At 47.9% G+C, this 10,454-nt stretch overlaps 1 pseudogene; it reads right to left on the bottom strand.

Moving 5' to 3' along the window:
• Nucleotides 1-2,484: 2,484 nt before the first annotated feature.
• On the bottom strand, nt 2,485-9,059 carry LOC101622754 (annotated as a pseudogene).
• Nucleotides 9,060-10,454: the final 1,395 nt, after the last annotated feature.

The raw sequence follows: 10,454 nt of genomic DNA, 5'->3' as shown, positions 1-10,454 counted from the left end.
AGGCGGCGGCGGCGGCGCGGGCCCATGGCGACTGGCCGCGGCGAGGGCACGATCCCACTTCGGATCCCGGTCTGCCCCCGGCCGGCGCAGCCTGCAAAGTCCCAGCCACTTTTACGCGCCAAATCCTTTTTGCCGCGAAAGAGCCACGAGCCGCCGAGCGCAACCGCTATTGGCTGTGCTGGATGTGACGGTGGCAGCGGCTAAGCCGCCTGTTGGCTGCAGCGCGCCGGACCGGGGGCGGAGGGAGGGACGGGGCGGCGGCGCGGGGCGGCGCGGCCAATTGCAGAATCGGGCGCGCGCAGGCTTTGTCGGGGCGGTGCCAGGCGCGTTCACATTCCCCGCCCCCAGCCGGGTAGGTCCCTGCCCCGCCCCCCACCCCACCTCGACACACCTCAAGCTGCTGCTCTCTGAAGATCTTTGGGATTGAGCATCCATGGCTGCACATCTCACCGCCAGCAGATCACACGTGATCCCCAGAACACACACACACGCGCGCACACGCCCCACCTGTAGCCTCAGCACCCTCAGTCCGAATCTCCAGACACTGCCTTTCATTTTGAGTTCTCAGACCTACCTTCAAAGCCCCAATAACATCTCCCACCCTCAGTTTTCTGCACCTATTTCGTCTTTCCAATCCTGTGCCCTCCCCCATCCTTTCACCCAAAGCCCAAGCAGAGTTTTGCCCAATGAAGCTTGAAACTTTTATACAAATCCCATTTTTGAAAAAGATTTATTTATGCATAGGAGAACTGGGGTGTAGACCAGAGGTGATGGGGGTGGTGATGAAAAGATTCACCAGAGACAGTGTGGGGAGCAGAACAGGTGGATCTACCGAAATACACTGCTAAGGGGAGCAGCAGGGGAGACAGCAGAAGTCTGTCACCTCCCTGGCCAGGGATCGAACTCAGGTGGCAGAAGTGATAGCATGTTAGCCCTGAGCCATAACACCTACACCACCAGGGAGGTCCCCAGGGTCTACTTTAGGTGGAATAGCTTCAATAGTTAATGTTTAGCTTCTGTTAGAACGCCTTCATTTGAAAAAGAAAAAAAAAAAAAAAACTCCTTCATTCCAGAGCCTGCTTTAGGTTGCATCTTGATTCAGACCTTGACTTTGATCTCCAGGAGAGCACAGTTTAGTGAAAGAGAAAGAGGGGAGCAGAGAGGTAACCAATGCTTACAGTATGATCAGTAATTTACACCATTAAGGTAATTCCATGTTGGACCTCACAAAGGGAGGATGCTGATCATTAAAATGCATTTATTCCGGGGACCCGGCAACCTCTCTATCAGTTGTTTCTCATTACTCAGGTCAGCTGATTTGGCCTCTATGCCACACCATGGGCCAGCACTGGTGGCAGAAATGTGCAAGGCGAGATTATAGCTATAAACTTTGCTGTCATCTGGTGAGACCACACACACACACACAGAGTAGTTAAAATATAAGAATCAACTCCTTAGGCCCATTATAAATATCACCTTTTCCAGAAATCCCTCCAGCGTGGGCATTACCTCTTTCACCATCTGCCTCAGTTCCAGCACTCACCACTCACCAGGTTTCTCCATCTGCCTTCTCTGCTACTGGATGCTCCAATATGGCCTCTTCCAAAGACTGACCCAGCCCAAGGAGATGCTCAGAAAGGTCTTGAAAGAAACAGATGCTGATGCCCAAAGCCCACCTAGAATGTAGCATGAAGACGCTGGCTCTCCAAGAGTGTTCTGTAGGCCCTGGCTTCAGAATCACCTGGGCACTTACTAACTTTGGATCCATTCCAGCTCTGTCCGTTAGGAATGTCTGCATTTTAAAAAAATATTTTATTTGTGCATATAAGAACTGGGATACAGGGCGGAGGTGCAAAAGGGTGAGAGGAATCACTAGAGACAGAGTGGGGAGCACAACAGGAAGACTGGCTGAAATATACTGCTAAGGGGAGCAGTGGGCGAGACAGGAGAGATCTGTCACGCCATGTGGGTCACATCCCTGGTCGGGATTTGTGCTGCAGTGGCTGGGGTAACTTCATAGTGTTGCACTTTTAACCTGTCACACCACCAGGGAGGGCCCCTAGAATGTCTGCATTTTAATAAGCGACACCCCACCTTCATGCCAGGTGATTTTTATACACATTCACATTTGAGAAGAAACTGCTGATGAGCAAAATGTGTGGTACAGCTTAAAATTATAATTCCTTGAAGCCATTTTTCTAAGCTTCAGGGTTTTTTTAAAGATTTATTTTATTTATTTATGCATACACGAAATGGGGTACAGGCCAGAGGTACAGGGGTGAGAAGATTCACCAGAGACAGAGAGGGGAGTAGAACAGGCAGATTGATGAAATACACTGCTGAGGGGAGCAGCGGACAAGACCGGAGAGGTCTGCGGCACCATGTGGGTCACCTCCCTGTGAATTGAACTCATGCTGCAGTGGCTGGTGACTTTAACCTCTGCACCACCAGGGAGGCCTCAGTGCCATTTGGCCCCTGAAAGGCCGCTGGGCTGTGGAGGAATCTAGTGGAGTTTGCGAGTAAGCCTTTCAAAGAGATGCTTGCCCAGCCCAGCCTACAGAGGTTAGTCCTGTGGTCGCCCATCTTGAGGAGTTTCACTTCTTTATCAAGGAAATGGCTCTCAAGGAAGTCACAGAGATGAGCGCCCCGCAAGTAGAACCCAGGCCCTGCAAATCCGGAAGGGCCTGGGTCAGGTTCGTCTCCAGGACCAGAGCGTCTTCCACAGCCCCGGGCTTTCCCCACTCGGGAACGTTTCCGGACTTCCGGGAAGAGGGCGTGGCCGCCATGCTGGCTTTGCTTCTTCAGGAGACGCTTGGTGCCCTTGCGCTTCATGTCGGCCAGCTCGCGGAAGAAGTGGCCCACGCCAGCCAGAGCCACATCGTCGCGGGAGAAATAGAAGTCCAGAGAGAGGTAGGGGTACAAAGCCCGCGGATGCGGGTTGACCAGGCCTTGGCGGCAGACTCCACCTTGGAGGAATAATCCCGCCATTTCTGGGAGCTCACGCTTGTCGGCCATGTAGAGGTGAGACAAACGCCAGATTTCGTTGGCCCCGGAGGAAGAGGGCTGCAGAGAGGCTAGTTCCTCAGGTTGTGACTGGAAAAAAGGTTGGAGGGTGGTCGGAGAATAATGGAGGGGCATTCCCGTGTCTGTGCCGTTCAAACAAGAGCTCACTGCCCAGCTTCAGTTTTCTTACTTATAAAATGGGCGCAATAGGTTAAAGCGCAGCACTATGAAGCTACGGCAGCCACTTCACAAGTGGCCACCAGGGAGGCGGCCCACAGGACGCGGCAGACCTTTCCTGTACCTACCGCTGCTCCCCTCAGCAGTGTACTTCGTCAATCAGTCTGTTCTGCGCCCCACTCTGTCTCTGATGAATCCTTTGACCGCCCCCGCACCTCTGGCCTGTACCCCAATCCTGTATTCATAAATAAATAAATCTTTTTTTTTTTTAAAGGACACATTGCCTTGGCCTTTTGCAGAATTGCCATGAGATGACAAACAAGGGGTCTGAAACTGTTTCATAAACTATGAGATGATATAGGAAAGGAGCAATTTGTGAAATTACTCATCACAAATCCTAGCATATGCCAGTACTAGCAGGGACCATAGAGACAGTGATGGAAAAATCAGGGCTGATTGAGAGTTGGGGCCTTTTGAACACAGCCACTGATAGAATCTGGGTGTGCTGGATTTCCAGCTCTGGTGTTAGCCTGTCTACCTTCTCTCCAAACAGTGAAGCTATCATTAAGGTGGTAGCTTTTAACTCAAAATAACCATGCCAGCACCTAACAGAGTGCAGGAAAAGCCAAAGACATTCCTACTCCAGGTGGAGTTGCCTTTTTCTTTTTCTTTTTTTAAGGTTTATTTATTTATTTATTTATTTATTTATGTATGTATGTATGTATCAGAACTAGGGCACAGGCCAGAGGGCAGGGGTGGTGAGAGGATTCACCAGAGATAGAGTGGGCAGCAGAACAGGCAGATCATTGAAATACAGTGCTGAGCAGCGGGCAAGACAAGAGAGGTCTGCTGCGCCATGTGCATCACCCCCCCTGAGTGGGCATCGAACTCACACTGAAGTAGCTGCTGCTAGCTTGCAATGCTGCGTCTTAACCCGTTGCGACACAGGAAGGGCCTGGAGCTTCCTTTTGTTACATCTTCTTAAAGGTTCTAAAAAGGCATTCATTTTGTAAGGCCTCCTCATACCCAATAGTCATTCAACAAACATCTATTGGGCACTTATCATCTGCTGACCACTGTACTGGTTGCTGGAGAAGAAAAGACAGATAGTGCTACTGTTGGCCCAATGAAGAAACTGAAACCAGGACATGAGCTTACATAGCAGATGAAAAGCCTTATTACTCAGACTTGGGGAGGCCAACACCAGGGATATTCTAGGTCCCTGTTCTCCCAAAGTGCTCAAGGACCTCCCAGGTAGAAGCAGGTGCCTATCTTCCCACAATTCCTCTCTTGTCCTGCTGCAGCAGAAAGGAGTAAAACTCAGAAAGCCCAATGTGAAATTAAGGAAGGTATAAGGGCCTTCTGTATCTATTAATATCCACGTGAATGCTGCAAAGTCCTGCTAGATGGGGCTTTTTGGCCCCAAGCCTGCCAGGTCCTGACAAAGCTATTCTCAGACTGGTAGACTTCAAAAAAATCTACAATTACGGGGCAGCCACTTTCATTGATGATTTCTTTTCAACCTATTAATCCTGTAAGTGAAGTTTGATTATTCATATGGTTCAAGAGGAAGGTCAGAGAGAAACTTTCAGCTCAAGGTTACACAGCAGAACTGAAATGGAAACTTAGCCTCTTCCACTGCAAAATCCAGGGCCTGAGCTTCATGCTGCCACCCTGTCTCCAGAGCCAGGGCTATCAAGATTATGCTATGTGGTTAACAAAAGGTATGATCAATGTGGTTTGACTAATAGGTGCTCACCCCCACACCACTTCCAGCAACTCCTTACTCCAAAGGGGCAGAAGATCTTGGGCTCATGATCCTCTGTGTGGAATCATCTTTCCCTTAATTCTTCCCAAAGGGCAGGATGCTGTAGAAGTGACAGCATAAGCTTCCAAGTCAGGCGGGTATAAAGGGGAATCTTGTTCTGTATGGTAGACACATCAATTCATTCTTCTGAATCATTCAATCCACAGCTATTTACTGAGCACCTACTATGTGCCAAACATTAATGCTAGGTGCCTGGGAGACTGCTGGAAAGAACTGTCTGACACTTTCACTCACAGTCCAATGGGAGAGTCTGATTGATTTCTGTGCGTATGTGCAATATACTCCTTAAAAAGTTTGACAAGAGACACAAATAATTGATTTATTACACGTATGCTGCCTCCCCTAAACTTAGTCTTAGTTAAAAAAAAAATCTCAAAACATCAGCATCCCATCATTATAAAGAGTGCAAACTGGGAGAAATGATATGTGGTGACCAACTTTTATTAAGAGGCATTGTCGAGTTCTGGCAGAGGGAAGTGGGGAGTTTTATGTCCGCAACATCACATTCACCTTGAATGATCCCTTGTTACTACACTGTCTCTGTTTGACTGACAGTTTACTCTTGTCGCTGTGCCAATTGTGGCCTGAACACAGGCCTCTTACCCGCTTACCCATCCGAGAGGAGCGAGCATTGCAGTTCAGGCAGATCCCAACTCTGTAGCTTCCTGGCATGATAACCTTGGAGGAGTTTTTATCTGCTTGAAGAGCTTTGCTTGCCTCATCCATATAGCATAGGGGGGAACAGCTCCTTTATGATTCTGGTGCCCAGACAAGCAGAGTTTGATACTGGTCCACAAGTATGATATTAATTTGCCCACAAATTATTAATTAACTTTAAGATTTTTTAAATTGGAAAATGCTACATAAAAATTCAAATAGCTGGCTCTCTTTTGACACAGTGGTTCTAGATATTAGCCAGACCATCCTGGTGTTAAGCCTGGTGCTGTCTGCCTTTGAGCCAGAACCCTCCAGGCCATCTAGTCCAGCCCAGCCTGCCCTGCCATTCCAGATTTCTGAGTTGCAAACTCTGATGCCTGCACTTGATGTAAGCACCCAATAAATGTTAACTACTGTTAGTCATATAATACTGCCAAGGAACCAACCAACACAGTGCTTCTGTGTTGCAGGAAATTAAAGAGAAGATAGGGACGTGGAGGAGCAGGAAAAGCGGGCATTCATGGTGAAACATGAGACACAGGGCTTAGTGCCAGCCAACAGCTGCCTGGTCGTGTGCCCTTGACCAAGTCTGTGGCCAAGTATCCCTCCATATGTTCAGTAGGTGATCAGCCAGACGGTCCGAGGTCCAGTGTAAATGGAGAGGTCTAGGTCAGTCAGTGAGCCTGCTTCCCTCTACACCTGTTACTCCCAGAGCTCCCGCTCTGCCGATATCTCTCCCCTCCACTTGCCACTGCCGCTTCCTTTCCTCACAAGCTCTGAGGAGGGTTTATGCTTGTCCAAGGAGAAAGGGAACACCAGATACAGCAGCTATGCTGCCCTGACCAGGACCACAGCCGGGGGGGCAGGGGTGCCCTTAAAAAAGAGAAGCTGGGGGTTTCATCTGTAAAATGGGATGACAGTAATAGTAATGATAGTTTAATAATAGTTTACCTGACAGAGTTGTTGGGATTTTACCTGAGGTATTAAAGTACAGAGAAAGGGCCTGGCACACAGAGAGCGCTCAATAAATACCAGCTGTTATTAAGAATGAAGGGTGAGTCACTGCAACAGTTTGCCTGCATCTCTTGATTTTTTCCACATGAGAAAAGAAAAACTGTTCTCGTCAGGTCACACAATAGTTTTCACAAAGCAACCCCTGCACTGCCTCCCAAACTTTGTTAGGCACAGGTAACACAGAGACAGGTGAAAAATGTGTTTGGAGGTCAGTGAAGTGTGGAAGTGACAATCTCCATATCCATCAATTCTAAGTCTTTTTTTCATATTTTAATATCTCTGAAGTTGAAGGAAGTTATATAAGCACAGCCAAGTGTTTTCTTTCTTGGGGGCCCAAAATAATGTATTTGATTTTTTATGGCATCTTAGAAGTAATGCTATATGGTGTGTACAAGGTGCCTGACATGTCGAAACCCCTCAGGGTGTCCCTGATTCATAGTCAGCATCGCAGTGCAGTGGAGGTTGGCCACGGTGGAGCAAGCAGCTTTCCTTCTATTCTCATTCTCTCCCTGACACCTGCTGACCTGCATTTGGTCCCGAGGTTGACAGGCACATGGCAAATGTTGTCAGGGAGGGGTGTAAGGAGGGCTTGGATGGAAAGAATAGGGCTTCTTATAATATATTAACATATTCAGAGGGGAGGAGCCAGAGATTCTCCTCCTCACCCCCCCTTTTTAACAACAACAACAAAAAATCCCTGCTGGAAGCCAGAGTTATATATAAGCCAAACAGGCCAGGAAACCCAGCAGGCCTCCTGGAGCTGGCAATGAACCGAAACAGGGGCATTGTGTCCAGGCCACTGGCTGGCTGAGGGGGCATTGTTAGGGCCTGGCCCTGTCTGGGAAGAGGGGGGTGGAGGGGACAGGGGGAGTGTGTTCCCATGACTCCCTGGGGAGTAACAACAATCAGGGCCAGCTGGGAAGCCTGCATGCCAGGGGCCCAGTGGGCGGGTGGTTGGCCCTGAAGGGGCCACGGAGGGCCATAGGGGCCTGAGGAGGCAAGGGGAGGGGGCAACGTCAGGGCCTGTTGCTGGGCTGGGAGGACAGGCCTAAGAAGAGGAAATGGTGGGGTCCCTTTCCTTCAGCACTACCTCCAAAGCCCTGACCCTGAGTGTAGCTCCAAATTGTACCCCCTGTCTGCTTCTCTCTACCTCATAGCTCCATCCTGGTCCAGGCCACCATGGCCTCTCCCTTGGTTCTCTATACAGTGTTCTCCACACACAGGATCATAACAGAAGGATTTTTCCAAAATGTAAATCACATCACATCACTCCCCGGTTAGCCTCACAAAGGCTGCCCATCATACTTAGAAGTAAACCCAAACGCTGTGCACTGGGCTAAGCCAGCGCTCCACACTCCCCCTCCAAGATGCCAAAGAGCCGCTCCCTGCACTGTCCCACAGCCGGCCTCCAGCTGGGCCCTGGAATGCTCTCAGCCTTCTAGCAGAACCCCCTTCCTCTACATCTCTGCTGACTCCTCATCATTCATGTCTCAAAGCAAACGTCATCTCAGAGAGGCCCTCCCTGGAAAATAAACCCTCTTGTTCTCTCCTTCCAAATCATTCTATTACTCTGCCCCGTACCTCTAGCTTCTCAGTGCCAATCATTCTCTGAAATGATCTCATTTGTATATTCATTGATCTGTCTTCCTTCCCTAAACTATAAGCCCCAGATGGGCAAAAACAGATTTCTTTCTTTGCTGAATCCTAACTTCCAGTATACCAGGCATTTAGTATTTAAGAAGGACTCAGCCAACCTTAGCCTTATTTTTATGATTCTCATGTTCAATGGTAAACAATGACAGCTGTTATTTGGACAGGCTGGAATGTCACTCTCCAGCAAGAAAACTGAACCTGAGTCCCATGAACTTGGACAGAACAAAAAAAAAAAAGACCTCTATTTTCTTTCTTTTTTTTTTTTTAAGATTTATTTATTTATTTATGCATACAAGATCTGGAGTGTAGGCCAGAGGTGCGGGAGGGCAAGAGGATTCACCAGAGACAGAGTGGGGGGCAGAACAGGCAGGTGAACTGAAGTACACTGGTGAGGGGAGCAGCGGCCATTCAGAAGAGGTCTGCTGTGCCGTGTGGGTCAGCTCCCTGGCCAGGGATTGAACTTGTGCTGCATTGGCTGCTGGTAACTTCACAGTGCTGAGACTTAAGCTCTTATGCACCAGGGAGACCCTCTCTCTAGTTTCACTAGCTTCTTACTAGTAGCATTTCCTTTTATTCTGAATGTAGGCAACAAACCAGACCTATTAGCAGCATCTGGGACTTTAGAAATAGAAATCATCACTAGAAACCACAGCCATTTCCAGATCTAGTCACAACTGCTCCAGGGATCTTGACAAGTTATTTATACTTACCATACTTGTGAAATCATGGTAGTTTTGAACCTACCACTAGATCTTGTTATTTAATGTGTTAAAAAGAACATATATTACAAAACTACAAACACAATTTTTTGGATAGTTATTTGACATTCGATATAATTGTGATATGTTGTAATCTATTTTTTTAAAATAATAGTTTATTTATTTATTTATTTATTTTTAAGATTTATTTATTTGTGCATACAGAAGTGGGGTACAGGTCAACGGCTCAGGGGCGGTGAGAGACTTCGCCAGAGACAAAGCGGGGAGCAGAACAGGTAGATTGACGAAGTACACTGCTGAGGGGAGCAGCGGGCGGGTCAGGAGAGGTCTGCCACGTCATGTGGTCACCTCCGGGGCAGGCGGGAATCGAACTCAGGTGGAAGCGGCTTTAGATTCTCAATGCTGTGCTTTAACCTGCTGCGCCACCAGGGAGGGCCAATAGTTTATTTTTTAACAAAAATAATGAACAACTATATACCAGAGACATTTTGTGGGGAATGGGACATGTGGAGTGGGGAATGGGATCAAAAACGGGGTGGGGGGGGAAGAGAGGGAAATGCACGGGACTATGGTGGTGGCACACGGGTGATTTGGTGATGGGAAACCCGTGGGGATTACAATCGAGATGGAAAAAAAAATGTGCAAAATGATGTAAAAATAAACTTTTGTAATAAATAAAAAAAATAATAGTTTATTTTTACGTCATTTTTATGCCTTTTTCCATCTCAGTTGTAATCCTCATTGGCTTCCCATCACCAAATCACGATATTTTGTAATCTTAATACATAAAATATAGGCTCTATATTAGGGTTACAGAAAACCCTGATAAATAAAAATACACTGAAGTATTTTTTCTTTTAAGATTTATTTATTTATACATACAGAACTGGGAATAGGCCACAGGTGCAGTGGGCAAGAAGATTCACCAGAGACAAAGTGGGGAGCAGAACAGATTGACTGAAATACACTGCTGAGGGGAGCAGCAGTGGGTCAGGAGAGGTCTGCCATACCATGTGGGTCACTCCCCTGGCTGGGGATCGAACTTGTGCTACAGTGGCTGTCAATAGCTTCATGGTGCTGTGCTTCAACCCATTGCATCACCAGGGAGGGCCCATACTTGATGGGTTTTAAAAACTGCGTTCTGAGAAAGTTCCATGGGTCACCACATGCCAAAGGAATTCATGATACACATAAAAAAGACACCCTAAAGAGGAGGCTTAAGAGAGCTGATGTGGCCTGGCCCTGATTCTTGTCTCAGCTAAAGTCCAGCCCAGAAGAGTAGTGAGAACAAGGTTCCCACAAAGACCCTACAACCTGCATGCCAATTCCACCTTATGAAATCATGAGATCTGCCAGCAGCTTTGAACACCATACCTGGTACAGAAAGTGGGGAGCCCTCTATT

Source organism: Condylura cristata, unplaced genomic scaffold (genome assembly GCF_000260355.1).
Source record: "Condylura cristata isolate star-nosed mole 26May11 unplaced genomic scaffold, ConCri1.0 scaffold00022, whole genome shotgun sequence".
NCBI classification, from domain to species: Eukaryota; Metazoa; Chordata; class Mammalia; order Eulipotyphla; family Talpidae; genus Condylura; species Condylura cristata.
This window is presented reverse-complemented; position numbering and strand designations above follow the sequence as displayed.